At 38.6% G+C, this 16,876-nt stretch overlaps 2 pseudogenes; one reads left to right on the top strand and one right to left on the bottom strand.

Moving 5' to 3' along the window:
- The first annotated feature begins 10,152 nt into the window (after positions 1 to 10,152).
- Positions 10,153 to 11,895, top strand: LOC147299613 (uncharacterized; annotated as a pseudogene).
- A 1,772-nt stretch (positions 11,896 to 13,667) lies between these two features.
- Positions 13,668 to 16,235, bottom strand: LOC147299612 (pentatricopeptide repeat-containing protein At1g08070, chloroplastic pseudogene; annotated as a pseudogene).
- Between the last annotated feature and the right edge of the window lie 641 nt (positions 16,236 to 16,876).

Genomic DNA, 16,876 nt, shown 5'->3' with positions numbered 1-16,876 from the left:
ATCGGCTGGTCATTAGATTTGTTTTTGCTTTTCTCTTTCATTTCTTTTTCGAGCAACTTGCTCCATCTTCGATTGCTTTCACTTGAATGGGGGATGACCTTGACTTCGTACTATATGTGGATTTAGAATGTTGCAACTACGGCTGCCTTTTGGTTTGGTTTTTACCGAACCAATCGACTATCGACCAAATGTTTTTGGTTTGGTATACCAATTTTCACAATTCGAAAATTGAAAATCCGAAACCGAAAAATTTCGAAAAAAGTTGGTAAACCGATCGATTACTGAAAATTATTACTGAAAGAAACTGAATCAATTATCACCGAAAAAACCGAAATATATATCGAAAAAAACTAAAACAATTACTGAAATTTAGTTATATATGCTTATATAATACTATTATGTTAGTGGTACAATAAATATTAAACTACTAATATCTTAAACAACTATAAAAAAACATAATTGTATAATGTTATCATATTAATATTATCAAAAGTATGAGTTAAGATATAGAGTCATTCTCTAATAAAGTAAATGTTATTATTTTTAAGAAAATAAGAATCTCATCTTTAGGTAAGTAATGCATATATATACAAGAATGCTCTAAAACTAACTAATTAGTAAGTTAATACAAAGCTAATCACCCTATTGGACCCACCACACAATGTAATCTCAAAATCCGAACCATCTATTTTTTAGGCCCTACTTCAAAGATCATCCTTGTAAAAAATCTCCAACATCAAAAGTCATTTAGTCATTTAGTCATTTGATTATAACAACAACTATTTATATGTTTTTATCGAAAATACTGATCGTCTATTTATTTGATCACAATTAGATGACTAAATGATTTATGATTTAGTTAATTTTTTGCAATGATGATCTTTGAAGTATGACCTAAATAATTGATGGTTCGGATTATGAGATTAGTTATGTGGTAGTCCCAAGAGCATGGTTAGCTTTGTATTAATTTGCTAATCAGTAAATTTTAGAGCACTATTCTATATATATATATATATATACCTACTCATATTTATCGATATATATACATACTAAATTAATAGGATATGTACTAATACATATTATTAAACTAATTATACTAGTAAATATTATTACTAATATTAATATTATTACAATTAATACTAGTACTATACTAAACCACCAATACTACTTGTGCAAATATATATTCATCAAACATTATATTGTATGCATCATATTTGATTAAATTTTAATTTATATTGGTATATAATAATTAGTATTATTATAATTAAACCGAAAATGAATTGAAGTAAACCGAAAATGAACCGAAAATATACCGAAGTAAATCGAAAATAAACCGAAAGTATCTGATACTAAAATTATCGAAAATTGAAGTTTACCAAAAATTACCGAACCAAAAAATACCAAATTTTTTTATTTTGATTTGGTAAGCCCCAATATCGATCCGAACCAATCGATGGGCAGCCCTAATCGCAACCGTTCTCTAAAATGCCATTAAACTCACCATCATTTGTTGTCTTTTCAGTCAAATCAGTTTCATTTGGATTACTTTCACAAACAACGTCACTCAAAGTTAGCTCCATTTTCAAATCATGAATGATTCATATCACCATATTACATTTAGCATCATTGCCAGTTGCTAAGTATGTCATCTCATAAAATCAATTGCACATCTTATCAAATTGTTGTGCTTCAGGCTTCGCAGTCCAATCATTATAACTAATTTTCACATTACTATGACACCTCTTTACATCTTTCCTCCAACATCTTAAAATGTATTTATCTGGAATTTGAAAAATTTTCTTGTCAATTAGCGCCACAATTGCATGTCGACATAATATTGCTCTAAACTCAAATAGTCGACAAGTGCAATTCACTTCACAACCCGCCTCATTTAAATGGACTATGAAAGAATCATATCTATTGTTTTCTCCAACCGCTACATCTTCATCCACGAGAAAATAAAAAATTGTACCATTCTATCTATATCCCGATAGTCCACAACAAATTTTATCTATTAACTCTTGTTTGAACTCTTTGAATTTTGCACTTGTATTGATATTGTTTTTCAATGTGATAACAAATGATACATGGAATCTGAGAATTCAAAGAACAAAAATCTGCTTGGTTCTCTTTTTCCACTTTATCTCGTAACGCATTCTCATATTGCTCCACAAATTGTTTCAAGGTGGTATTTGAATTTACATACCCATCAAAGAATGCATGCATGCTCTCACTACGCTGTGTAGTTGTAATGTCCTAAAAATATATATATAAAATAAATAATAATAATAATAAATAGATAAATAAACTTTGGGCTACATTTCTAATGTTTGGGTTTTAGCCCAATTTTCTATAACATACAAAGCCCAACTTAAAAAAAAAAAAAAAAAGAGGAAGAAGAGATAATAACCAACGCCATCAGCTTTCTCAAAACTAGAACACCTAAGCCTTGATCAAGGGTGATGATTCCTTTAGAGGATAAGTCCTTATCTAAATAATCATTAGATACATTCCTTCTTAACTGAAAATGCATGCCAATTAGACTATAAGGTATGCTCAAGAATAGTCTTGAGCAGCAAAAAAGAAAACTGAACAGAGGAGACCAAAGAAGAAACCCGAGAGAAAAAGAAAAGAGAAGAAGAAAGAGAAAGAAGAAAAAAAAAAAAAAAAAAAAGAGTCCAGCAGCTAGACTAGATTGCCTAGACATAACTAAAACCCAAAGGAAGAAAATAAGAAAGAAAAAAGAAGAAGAGAAAGAGAGGTTGGAAACTCTAGTAAGGAACTCACAGCTTTTAGCCTCTATAGAACTCAAGGGGGGTATAAAGAAAGAACCGAACACATAGGAACAGACCAAGAAGGAACTCGTGCTCAAGAAATTAAGGTAGGGTCTCTATTTCCCCAATGATTGGACTATATTCAATTAATCCTTGTGTCATGTTGTGTGATTTATTTTCTTGTGATAATTTATCTTTATTACTTGTGATGTTATTTCTTCATTAAATGTATCAAGTGCATTATATTTGTGAATGAGCTTTTATTATTAATCTTGTGTGTGTACTATGAAATTCCTAAGTCTGTGATACACTCAAATTGCGTAAGGTTAAATTATTAGGCATGTACTATTTAATTTTTCTATACATGCATTAATGTTTATCTTTACATGCACAATCATAAGTGCATAAGGAAAGTGTGATTGTGAACAAGGTTAAGAAAATGATTAATTGAGACACCAAGAAGAGAGGGAGATGAACTTGGTGGTCTCGTGATTTATTAGAGATACCATGGAGAAAGGGAGATGTACCTGGTGATCTCATGATTGTGGAAGAATTATTGAAGAAAAAGTGGAATTAATTATATTCAAAATATTTGGGCTTAAGGGACGGACGGGTGTTGGCTTATACTTGGGACATTCGGGGCCACAGTGGAATGATGCACGGTATGGGACGTGTAGCCCTGTTTGTCTTGGGTATGTGTCAACGGGAATGGTTAAGGAGTGAGTACACACATTCTCATTGCATATAATTGAAATCATTATCTGTATTTATTTTCTTTTACTGAGACATTGATTAAATGTGATAACTGGCCATGAGGGATCACTATACCCTACTGAGCCTTAAAAGCTCACACCCTAATAAATCATGCAGGTGACAGAAATATGACCAATGATGTGGAATACCCAAGGAAAATTTAGAGAATTTGCTGGAGTACTATGTTTTGTTTGTTTATCAATATATTGTAATATATAAGAAAATGAATATCTAGTATGGTACTCTTGGAATAGTAGTTTGCTAAATAAAGTCTATTTTTCATTTTCACTTTACTTAATCTCTTCAATTATTTTATATTATTTTCTTTTCTTTTCTTCTCACGTCTTAATTGTAAAAATAATTTTATTAATCTGCGATTATGATGTAAGTCATGCTTCACTCCTAGATATTAGATTTTATTCAGGATTAGGGTGTGACAGTAGTAGACATACCTGCCTAAAAAGCATCCTTCAAAATTCCAGGCACCCATCTTTGCCTTTCATTATATAATCCAAGCAACCCTTCGTTTGTATGAAGATTATACTTTTCAATAAACTTAATCCAACAATCTTCAAACTTTACATTGGTTAATCTCCACCAAGGGCAACATCAATTTGAGAAAGATCAATTTATATTGGCGTCACAAGAAAAGCAAGTGTTTTACTCAAGAGAGAATGATACGTCCAATTGGTATGTTGTACTAAAGGCACCACCAAGAGGTTTTTATGAGTTTGAGAATGTTGATGAGAATGATTACACGCCATCTGCACCATTAGATGTCTCTCAACTTGACCTAAACCTTGACGATGAAGATTATGTAAGACATGACTGTGAAGACATGACTGATGAGTCGGTAATTACAATCATCAATTATTGGTCTATTGGTTTTGTTTGTGGATAAATCCACATGGACTCAATGGCCAATCACAGACCAACACGTGACACACCAGGTCCCATTTTTGCTCTGACTTTTCAATGGTCAACTTGATCAGACCCAGTGTGAGATCCCGTATTTTTCAAAGTTTTATTTTAAATAATTGGAGGATTTATTTTGATCATTTTAAGAATTTAATTGGAAATTAAAAGGGTTTTGGATTTATTTTAAATGGAGATTGACCCAAAGTTGACTTTTAAAATAAATGGGCTTTCGATTTTGACTTTGGGTCCGTTAGATAGGTTTCGATCCCACGATTTCATAGACACGTAGCACGCGTCGATCCGAGTTACAGTTTGAAAGATATGGGCGTTTGAAGCGAGGGGCGATTTCGTAAAATTGGACAAATTGGGTTTAAAAATCAGATTTTCCTAGAATTTTCTTTCTCTCTCTCTAGAAGGTTCTCTCTCTCCTCTTTTTATTTTTCTCTCCCCGATTCTCCCTCAGCCTTCTCTTCCCTCTCCCTGCGCACGGCCAGCTCCGGTGAGAACTCACCTTCGCCGGCCAACCCACGACGGCCGAAGGCCACTGACGTGACCCCTAGCCGCCGGCCATCCACCCTCGAGTCCTCCTTGCACCGGCGAGCTCTCCCACGCGCAGAAACAGCCGAGAGAAAACACAGCTCACCGTCGGCGATCTCATCTTTCCGGCGACGACAGGACACCGGACCTACTGGGTCCTCTTCCTCTCACCACGGCGAGTTCAACCATGGGCCCCGTTCATCCAGACGACGCTCCACGACGGAGCAATGAGCTCGGGAAGCCAAGACAGCCACCGGCTTCCGCCGCCAATTCCGGCGTTTCCGGCGATAATTGGCCATCGATCCAGTTGACAAAATCGATCCTCTAGGTACGAGTAATCTTTCCCCTAAGGTGTTGATGTTCAATTTTGAGATTTAGAAATTCAATCTTTAGTGGTTTTGCCTATTCCGAATTTCTTGAATATGAAGCTGAATTTGAACTGTTTTTGTGCAAATAAGGGTTCTATTATGCAATTAGGATTATTTGGAGATGAATTTGGGTATTCCTGGGTTTGTGCCGCCGCTGCCACCGTCGGCTCCGCCCTCCGTGGCGGCAGGTTGGATGGTTTTTTCGTATTTTCCCACTTTCCTAGGGTCCTAGTAGCTAAATTTTAGGTTCGGTGACTATTTGGGGTTATTTTTGTGTGCTGCTTATGGCCGGGCAGCCACCATGTGTGGTGGTTGGCCGCTCGTTTCGGTTATTTAACAGCTAGTTGAAGAATCTATGGTATATTGTTGGTTGTCTGGTCTTAACAGGTACACGGGCTCGGGAAATCTCATTCCCGATGCCGTTATGCTGCCGGATTTGGTATCCGAGCAATGACACCGTGAAGGGTATTTCGGTCTTTTACATAGTTAAATTGCGAGTGAAACTTATCGGATTTTTAATGTGGAGTACCGTTAATGAATTGTCGGTTTGTGTGATTTGATGCTTTATGTTAGAGGAAGCTAAATATAGGATTTAGACCACGAGAAAGGAATTGACGAAGATTGAGACTAAAGGATTAAGTAGGAATTATAGAGATGTCATGGCGATAATTGCCGAACTAGAGAAGGAAATGTTTATTGTTGAGGTATATGAGTAAGGATTAAACAAATTATTTGGTAGGCCGTCTAAGTACCCACCGGTTATTAAGTAGGTCTTTGGGACCCATCACGGCACACACATAGGCTTTGGGCCGTGTGCCGGGATGCCTCGCCCTTTGGGGGTAGTCTACGTGCACGTACGGCACTTTGGCTTGTTGTACGACGGCGATTCGACGGTACACGGGCCACTAAAAGTCCACTTGTATGACGGCGATTCGACGGTACAAGGGACATCCTAAATCCACTCGCATGACGGCGTTGCGACGGTGTGGGTGGAAGGGCAATCTAAGTGCACGTACGACACTTTGGCTTGTTGTACGACGGCGATTCGACGGTACACGGGCCACTAAAAGTCCACTTGTATGACGGCGATTCGACGGTACAAGGGACACCCTAAATCCACTCGCATGACGGCGTTGCGACGGTGTGGGTGGAAGGGCAATCTAAGTGCACGTACGACACTTTGGCTTGTTGTACGACGGCGATTCGACGGTACACGGGCCACTATAAGTCCACTTGTATGACGGCGATTCGACGGTACAAGGGACACCCTAAATCCACTCGCATGACGGCGTTGCGACGGTGTGGGTGGAAGGGCAATTTAAGAGCACGTACGACACTTTGGCTTATTGTACGACGGCGATTTGACGGTACAAAGGCCATCGTGTGTCCACTTGTATGACGGCGTTGCGACGGTACAAGGGACACCGTAGTCCACTCGCATGACGGCGTTGCGACGGTGCGGGTGGAAGGTTATGTAGACGATCCACTTGGTGCGACGGTTTTGTAACGGTACCAGTGTGGAGCCCGTCGAATGGGTACTTATATGGCCAACGATATTACCACAAAATTTTATTTGATAAAAAACATTTTTAGTTATTCTTTTTATCAGTTCAAAACGTATTCTTAAAAATTGGGGGTTTTCAAAGAGAATGAGTAGTTTTATAAAATGGTTTTCAAATGAAAAGTTTTGAAGTTATTTGGTCCAATCACTGAGAGTTTTTCTCAAAATTTTGTTTTTGACGTTCCCCAGGTAGTAACGACCATCGAGGTCGGACCGTACCATGTCGATGCAGCGGGACCCATTTTAATTTGATTTAATCGGATTTATACAGTAAATTTTACATAAATGTTTTGGGCTCACACTATGATTTATCAGATATATATTTGTTTATTATGTTAATTGCATGGCTCATTCTTTGAAAAGAGGTTTAAATGTCAAGGTTTCAGTGCATTTATGAGCCTGAGGTTCGGGGTGTTACACCCAGCCATCTATGTCATCATCTCAGCTTAGCAATGCCAACAACATGTACATATGAGATCGGCTCTTACCTCCGGGTTACCCATGTCCGATCCGAACTGACATTGGGATCCACCAGAAATTCAAGAGATCATCTTTTTCGGATACCATCAGTTCGGCTCGGATTTGGAGATCATCTTTCTCCAGTCACATCTCAACCATTAAACATTCTATTAGAACCTGAAACATCACTTCCAAAGTCTTCAGCTCAGATCGGCTCGGCCAGACGAGACGACGATTGTACAACTCACCTTGGCTCGGCTCGGCTCGGCTCGGGCCAGATCATCATTTTGTTGATCAAACTCGACAAGATGATCATTGTACATGAGACATTTACAAAGTCATATATTCAACTCGGCTCGGATGTTCTAATCCACCGCCTCAAAGATCCTACGTGACATCTTGACCAGTCAATGGTTGACATGGTCAGCCACCCCAATCGTCTTATCACTTTGGCTTGGTCAATCAATCATGATCGGACTCGCTTTGACAATCTTGTCACCACTGAATCATCTCGACCATTGGTTCGGCTCGGCCCGGCCCAATGACCGATCATGATTGAACTCGCTTTGACAATCTTGTCACCACCGGATCATCTCGACCATTGGTTCGGCTCGGCCCGGCCCAATGACCTGTCATGATTTGGACTCGCTTTGACAATCTTGTCACCACCGGATCATCTCGAACATTGGTTCAGCTCGGCCCGGCCCAATGACCGATCACGATCAGACTTGCTTTGACAATCTTGTCACCACCGGATCATCTCGAACATTGGTTCGGCTCGGCCCGACCCAATGACCGATCACGATCAGACTTGCTTTGACAATCTTGTCACCACCCGATCATCTCGACCATTTGGTTCGGCTCGGCCTGGCCCAATGACCGATCACGATCAGACTTGCTTTGACAATCTTGTCACCACCGGATCATCTCGACCATTGGTTCGGTTCGGCTCGGCCCGGCCCAATGACCGATCACGATCAGACTTGCTTTGACAATCTTGTCACCACCGGATCATCTCGACCATTGGTTCAGTTCGGCTCGGCCCGGCCCAATGACCGATCACGATCAGACTTGCTTTGACAATCTTGTCACCACCGGATCATCTCGACCATTGGTTCAGTTCGGCTCAGTCCGGCCCAATGACCGATCACGATCAGACTTGCTTTGACAATCTTGTCATTACCGAATCATCTCGACCATTTGGTTCGGCTCGGCCTAGGAACTGCCTTCTGTCGATCCGAACCAATCAACACTTTCTCTACACTTGGAGAAATCCATCATGAAGTGGACACCCGGTTCGGCTCGGCCTTTGGTGATCATCCTCTCAAATTCTAGTCACAGCCAACTACGACTTGAAGAGATCACTACCTACCAGATTGGCTCGGCCGGCTTGTCCATGTCCGATCCAATCACACATGGGTTTCATGTCTACACATGAGAACATGTGTTCGGATCGGCTCGGCTTCCCACCGCTATTCTAAAGAAGATCACGTTGGGACGAACCGCCATACTCAAGTGCACCTAACAGGACTCTCTGACAGATGAGACTTCCTAGCTCACAGTCATGACTATTGGGGCATCCCAGTTTATCTTCCATTCTTGCATTCAATGCAGCATTGAATGTAAAGATGGTGAGTGGCTGTGCATGCCACTATTCATGACCGAACGCGTGGCCTCTTCCCAACCATTCACCCTCATGCAGGTAACTTACCCCTCACCATTTTCTTTGCCTATATAAGTTGCCTTATGTGCACAAAAAGGAGGGGGAAATACACAACTTCACTCACCAAAAAGCCTATCAGAATATCCTCTACTTGCTGAGAATAAACCCAGGAGATCTTACCTTGTTCTTCCTCATTCTCCCAAGTTCATCACATGTTCTTCCTTGTTCTTACACAAACACCTCCAAATACACATCACTGACTTTATCATCGGAGCGTATTTGGCTGGTACCACACCGGTCCATCTCCTTTGATCTTGTGTTCGTGTAGGAAGATCTCGGTTCAACCTCCACTTCATCATCCAGCAGGGCTTCAGATCAGCCAGATCATCCCTTCTAAGTTGTTGCATCTCTCTTACGGAAATTTGCATCAACAGGTTTCATTTACATGAATTATTTTGTTATTAATTTTTTTATATACCTCTAATAATTTGTGTTAATTTGACTTAACAAAGTGATACTGAAGAGTGACACTAGTAACAGAACGTGCATGAGCTACTTCCCTGTAGCTTTCTTTTCCTGGTTCTTTGGTTTGCTGCAATTTTTATTTTTGTTTTGTGCCTGGATTTTTGGATTTGTTGCATCTTGGTGGTGCTTGGTTGCTTTGTTGCTCCTATTCTGGTAGTGTCTTCAAATTAGGTTTTCTATTTTAAACATGATTTATATTACATTTCCCATTGTTAATTGGACCTATATTGTTGACTGCAGGTCAGATTTGTTTAAGGTCTTAAGTAATGTCTGGGAAAGTAAGCTCCAACCTATTTCTCATTTAATATGTCATATACATTTCAAATTATGTTTTTTTAATGACAATTTTTTTATTGGTTGTGTTTATTATTCTTATAATATTTTTTATGTTCTATGAAGTCTTCAAAAAAAGGAGCTAAAGGAGGGAAAAAGCAACAGTTCGCTGCTGTAGCTGCAGCTATGCAACAAGGGAATGAACCCTTATGAATATCAGGTGGAGGGTCTAATTCCCACCAAGGATTTCACCTAATGAAGTACCTAATTATCCAGAAATGTCAAAGAAAAAGCCTAGGGGCAAGACAAAAATGGTGAATCTTAGGAAAGGAAAAGCAAAAGAGTCCCGTCTTGTAGTGGAGTTCAATGAAGTGGGCGAACCATATAGAGGTGATGTAGCAAAATTTGCTTCATTCCTTGGTACCATAGCAAGAGAGCTATTGCCAGTGACTTTGGAGAATTTGGAAGGACCTTTCACAAGATTTTATAAATCAAATATGGGAGCACATCACAGTATTGTAGAGAAATAAATCTCCCACATACACATTGAATAATTTCTATAATTTCCCTCTAATGTTATATGTATATATTCTTTTTTTGTGTAGTAAAAATTCGCTATTGAGGAATGCCATAAGAAATATACATTTCAAAAGTTGAAGAAGCATTGGAGAGATTTTCAATCCATATTAATTAAAGACGTGATGGAGCAAGCTAAAGTGGTCGACCTACCACGTGCTGCTGCCCTCCTCAAACCAGATAACATTCAATCCACGGAGGAAAGGCAATCTTTTGTCAAAAAACGAACCTCTACAACATTCAGGGTAATGTTTTTTGACATTTGCTACTGCATGTCTTAGTAATTTCATCAGCTTGTATAAGTGATAGCTTTGCAGGGTGATTATACATCAAGTTATTTATTTTGATTAAGTCAACTTACAAAAAACATACAGAGGTTGACAGTACAAGTGATTGCCTTAAAAAGTTGGATGGTTAAAGAGAATGATTATATTACTTTCTACTCCCAGTGCACTATTGGCAAAAATGGTAGTGTTGGACACTAGGATAGTTATGGCATTTGGGGTTGTGACCTGGGGGCGCACCGAGCATCTTAGAGGATTTTGGACTAATTAATGACTGGGAGATGGAGCTTCTTAAAGTGATGTAAGGTTTTGTTTACTTATTCATATGATCCTGCTGTGAGGTTTGGTCTAGTGAAGCCCTGTCTAGATACATGGAGACATTCATGCACACTTGTTAAAACATTGGGCTGCTTCGAAGGGATGACATATGTATGCTGTTGAAAACCTTAAGATTCAAGAGAAATTTGCCCTCATCTTTTATGCTTGCAAGTATACTTGTGGGCTATCTACTGTTTTTAGCCAATATCCTCCAACATTCTAAATGTTTTTTTTTTTTTTTATACTAACTTGTTATTTATATATCTTTTTCGTAGGAAAACTGTGAAAGATTCATAAAGATGAGGGCAAAACAAACTTTAGTGCATAGGACAAGCCGTAAAAGCTTTGCTCGTTTGGAGGAAGAACTGGTAAAATTACTTTTAATTTCATATGAATTTTGTCATGTGAGAAAGTGTGTAAAGTAATATTAGCATTAGTTGACTATACTTGTTATTTTATAGCGACAAGAAAGTGAAACACCAGATGCAATTTCAAGAATTGATGTCTGGATTCGTGGTTACAAAATGAAGAAAAATGATGAGGATGAAGAAGTTGAGGATCTAGAGATAGTGGTAAAAAAATATTTGCTGTGTATTTTAATGTTTATGTTTAAATTAAAATTTTTCTATTTATATTTGTAATTATATATTTTCAGCAAAAAGTGAAAAAAATATAAAGCACCAGACTCTGAGAAATGCTCTATTAAAAAGATAATGCCCTTACAAATGTACTTGGTCCTGACGCACGAGGAGGACTAAGAGGGCTTGGATTTGGGGCAACCATTTCAAAGGTGGAAGGTCAAACACATATGTGTGATAAGTTCAATAAATTGGAGAATGAGATGCAGGATTTGAAAAACCAAATGAAAGATCTTATGGCTGAGTAGACAAAGGGGGGAATAAGTAATGAGGATAAACATAATGGCTATTTCATTTTGTTCATATTAGATTTGTGTTAAACTTTTGTTTAATTATGTCTTAAACATTGTTTCAGAAAAAAGAAAACAAAAGTGTTCAAGCATCTGCTAATGAGACATCACAAAGGAAACAGAAAAAAAAATTCCCAGTGTTCAACACTCTGCAAATCATACAGAACAAAGCAAACAAAAGGAAAATGCAGCTGTTCTAACTTCTGATCATCCTGAGAATTCAAAGTGCAAGTTGTTAAGTTGGCTTGGGACAAATGAAGTTGTTGCAATTGGCGAAATTGCATCAAAGGATCCTACTGTATTGGTCCATCATGTGCCTCTTGGCCACGAGTGCTGGAAAGTTTGGGTGCATGATGTGTTAGATGATAGTGTGGCACTATATCGACCAACATGTGAGTTTTTTCTTCTTTGTGAAGCATTAGGAAGTACAATTGTGTGGCTGATAAAGTATATCAAAGTATATTAGTCTCACATTTTCGAGGTACATTCCTTTTCCTTTTCTTAATTTTACTTAATGGCTTTATGGAATGATGGAAAGTTTGGTTTGATTTGGTTCCCACTTGTTATGTACTTTGTGTGGAAGTATGCTAGTTTTGTTCCGGGGCTACTGCAGTTGGGAATTGAAAGCTCTCATTTTATATCTTTGAATTAATTGGCACTGCATGTCTTTTGTGAAAACTGTATGTGTGTTGCATTTTCTGGAGCATATGGCAATAGGCAATTGCAATTTGCTCTGATTCTCATCTTTTGTGAAAACTGTATGTGTGTTGCATTTTCTGGAGCATATGGCAATAGGCAATTGCAATTTGCTCTGATTCTCGTGAAATTAAGACAGGGACATTTCAATTCCTCTGGCCCCTTTTTTCTCACTCCACCATTCACCTCCTGCTTTTAGTACCAAAATCGTCCTCATCTCCCTGACTTTTGCAGCTACCTTCCACTCTTTCATGTCTTCTTTCTCAATTATTATTATTAATTTTTCCATCTTTTAATCCATTAGTTTCTCTTCTTTTTCTGTATATTAATTATTTAATTATATGTTTCTGGGTTTGCCTATTTTCTCCTTGGTATTGTGTTTGTTTCAAGATGTATTATAACTCAGTACTAAGGCTGATTGTGGTTAAAGCACGGATTTACTTACTTTTTCCTCTCAAGCCTAAAGTTTCTATGGAGGTGTTCTGTTATTAGTAAGTCACAAGATTTTTCTTTTGGAGTTAAAAACATACCAAAGATTAATGGACTTACTGCAGAAATTCAGGCATTCAATGAACTTACTGCAGCTCATTAGTGGACGTACTGCAGATTAATGGACTTACTGCAGCAATCCAGTTATCGCACATCACATGCCTATTTCCAACCAATTGTGGGCATGCAAAGAGATACTAAGACACAAAGTAATATGGCAAACTTGCACGTTGCCTGGCTTTTCTTAGTTCAAACATTAACATTAGTTGCCTGGCTTTTCTTAGTTCAGAGTTTTTGTTGTTTCATTCATTTTCCTTCATTTCTTCTATATATTTTTACTCAATCTCTTTTAACACAAAAAGAAAGCTGAAAATGAAAACGTCAGTTTGGATTCATCTTCAATTCCACTGTCTAGTAACAAAAAAATGTACCTATCAGGCTATCACGGATGTATCTGCCTTTGAGTGGCTGCAAATCAGTCTTCTTACAGACTATAATCTAACAGTTTAGTCTTCTTTTTTTTTTTTTGGCCATGAACAGTTTAGTCTTCTTACAGTCTATAATCAACAGTTTAGTTACAGTCTTACAGATTATAATCATCAGTTTGTTCATAAACAGAGACCCACAGGACCATGAAATGTCCAAGGAAACAACATAGCAGCTCTCAAATGCTCTAAAGCTGTAATGCTGTGCATCTCAATAATGGTACAATCTTCAAATGGTCCATCCAAAATCCTTGAGTATCAATTTCCTGGTACCTCAGGTCCTCAAGCAATCACTATTGTGTTGATCTTTGTCGGTATAGTCAAAAAATTGGGTATAGAGTACAAAGCTATTCACCCCTTCTAGGTCATAGGGTATCCATAAATTCAGTTTTTCCATGTCTAAAGAATGTGTATTTTCAATATTTGTATTTCCGGTTCGAAGGAATGACAAAACAAGTAGCAGCTACTTTACAAAGTATGACAATCAGGTATGGGATCATCCTGTGTATAGATGGATGGATCAACCTCAATCCAACTACATCCTCGCAGTTTCTTCAACCCCAACGATCTCATTCCATCACGAACCTTATTAGCATCATCCCATCTATCATGATTAGCGTAAGTATTCGATAATAGAGCATAAGTTCCAATGCTTATTCCTGCACTGCTGAGGAGGCCATGCCTGATCCTCTCAAACATCTTCTCATTCCCATGAGATTTGCAAGCATTAAGCAGCGCTCCCCAAACAGGACCATCTGCTTTTATTGGCATTTCATTAATGAAACCCTCTGCTTCCTCCAAGAGCCCAGCTCGACCATACATATCAACAAGACAGGCGTAATGCTGCATTTGAGGGACAATCCGGTAAACATTTTTCATAGCATTGAATAACATCAACCCTTGATCAATCAGGCCTGCATGACTGCATGCTGATAACAAGCCAAGGAAGGTTACATCATCGGGAAGAACCCCATGGACTAGCATAAGCGAAAAGAGCTGCAATGCCTGTGTGCCATTGCCATTCATGGCCATGCCGCTTATTATAGTACTCCATGAGATGATATCCTTGCATTTCAGGGCTTTAAAAATTGAAATCCCCGTACCCACATCACCACACTTGACATACATGTTGATTAAGGCATTTCCCACATTAAGATTCACCCTGAGATCTCGTCGGGTACTTATATAGGAATGCATCCACTGACCTAAACTCAATGCACCGATTGAAGAACATGCCGACAACACATTGACAATGGTAGCCTCATTAGGCTCAGCTTCCCCTCCTTGAACAAGTTGTTGGAAAAGCCTCACTGCCTCTCCACAAAAACCCCTTTGTGCATAACCACCCACCATGGTAGTCCAAGAAACCACATCTCTTTTAGGCATATTTACAAACAGGTATCTTGCACTCAGCAAAGACCCACATCTCAAATAGAAATCCAACACTACATTGTCCAAAATCATATTAGTTTCATGCAAATTCCTCATACAATAGCCATGAACAGCTCTACCAAACTTGAAAGCTCTTAAACTAGAACAAGCCGACATAACAATGACGAGAGTAGTGGAATTGGGCTCAACGTCCATGGCCATAAACTTAAGAATTGCTTCCTCCACACAGCCACACTTGGAAAGACCCGAAATCAAGGAAGTCCAGGAAATGACATCCCGGGAGGGTATCGAATCGAAAACCCGGGTAGCGGAAACAAGGTCAGTTTGGGTTACATAGAAGTGAAGCAACGAGTTTTGGATGAAGGTATCGGAAAAGTGACCAGATTTGAGGACATGGGCATGGATTTCTAGGCCTTTACGGTGTGCATGGAGGAAGGAACATGCCTTGAGAGCATAAGTGAAGGTGTAATGGTTATGAGAAGTTGGGTGGTGGAGCATTTGGTTGTAGAGGAAAAGGGCATTTTGTGGAGTGTGAGAGTTTGTTAGGAATCCTATTAAAGGGTTTAAGACTTGGGGTTTTGGGGTTTTGATGAGTTGGGCACGAATTTGGTCTAGTTGCCTCATTGTACAATGAGGTTCAGTCCCTAATTTTGGGAGCTTTGAAATGGAGAATGCGCTCTGTCACTCCCTTCTCGTTCATTTCCTTCTTCGTTTATCTGTTTAAACCAGAAGACTGTTTGGGCTTAAATTTGTCACCAACCGGAGTAATTTTTTGTATTAAAGTGAAGACATCATTATTGATCGGGCTGCCTAAGCATTGGGTGGCATTTGAGACAATTCACTTGGTTGGAGCATTTCATCAAACAGGTGTAGTGCTTGCTGCTTGGGTGAGGGTGGCCGAATGCTAATTGATCAAACACAACCCAAAATGATCAATCCAAGCTGTGTACACAGAGGCCATGCCGATTAGTTTTTCGTATTGAAGCGCCGACGATCGGTGCAAGGAGCTTGGGCTGCTGAAATTGGTCAGAGCAATGGGGTGGGTGCCAAGGCTGATGAGCACACGTGGGAGCGTGCCGAGTGATCTGGGTTCGTAAAGACTGCGCGACCTCGACTTGTCAATGGTGGTGCGAGGCTGACTTCGAGCTTTAAGCTAGCTGTTTGCAGAAATCAAAAAGGTGGCTGGGCAGCAACTTGTTTTGATATTTGATTGAGAAAACCCACATCTCGTCCCGTACCATCCTGATCTCAGACTAAAAAATTCAATTATTCAAGATTATCTTCAAATAATAACCTGGGGGGGGAGGGCGGATGAGGGTTTTTAGATTATGGTATCATCTCGTCCCGTACCATCCTGATCTCAGACTAAAAAATTCAATTATTCAAGATTCATCTTCAAATAATAACCTGTAAATATAACCTATTTTTATTCAACTATGCAAACGGAACAAGAATTCAAGTAAACAACAATACAACATAAACTTCAACAATTCAAATATTCAAAGTTTCAAAGTTCAAACATAAACTCATAAATCAGTAAATCACAATTAAGCCTCATGGCTTATTTACCAAATCCAAACTAAAAAACATAATTAAGCCTTATGACTTATTACATCCCAAACTAAGAAAAAAATTGAAAAACATAATTAAGCATATGGCTTATAACATTACAAACATAACAAACATAATTAAGCCTTATGGCTTATTATATCTCAAACTCAGAAATTAGAATTAAGCCTTATGGCTTATTACATCTCAAACTCATTAGTAATTGAAATCCAAATTACTTTCCCTTTGCTTTTGGATTTGAATTCTTCAAACTACAAGTGGCATCAATGGTAGTACTTGCATATTCTATACAAAATAATTTATAACAA

This window comes from Dryas octopetala, chromosome 1 (genome assembly GCF_963921425.1).
Source record: "Dryas octopetala chromosome 1, drDryOcto1.1, whole genome shotgun sequence".
In the NCBI taxonomy this organism is placed as follows: Eukaryota; Viridiplantae; Streptophyta; class Magnoliopsida; order Rosales; family Rosaceae; genus Dryas; species Dryas octopetala.
This window is presented reverse-complemented; position numbering and strand designations above follow the sequence as displayed.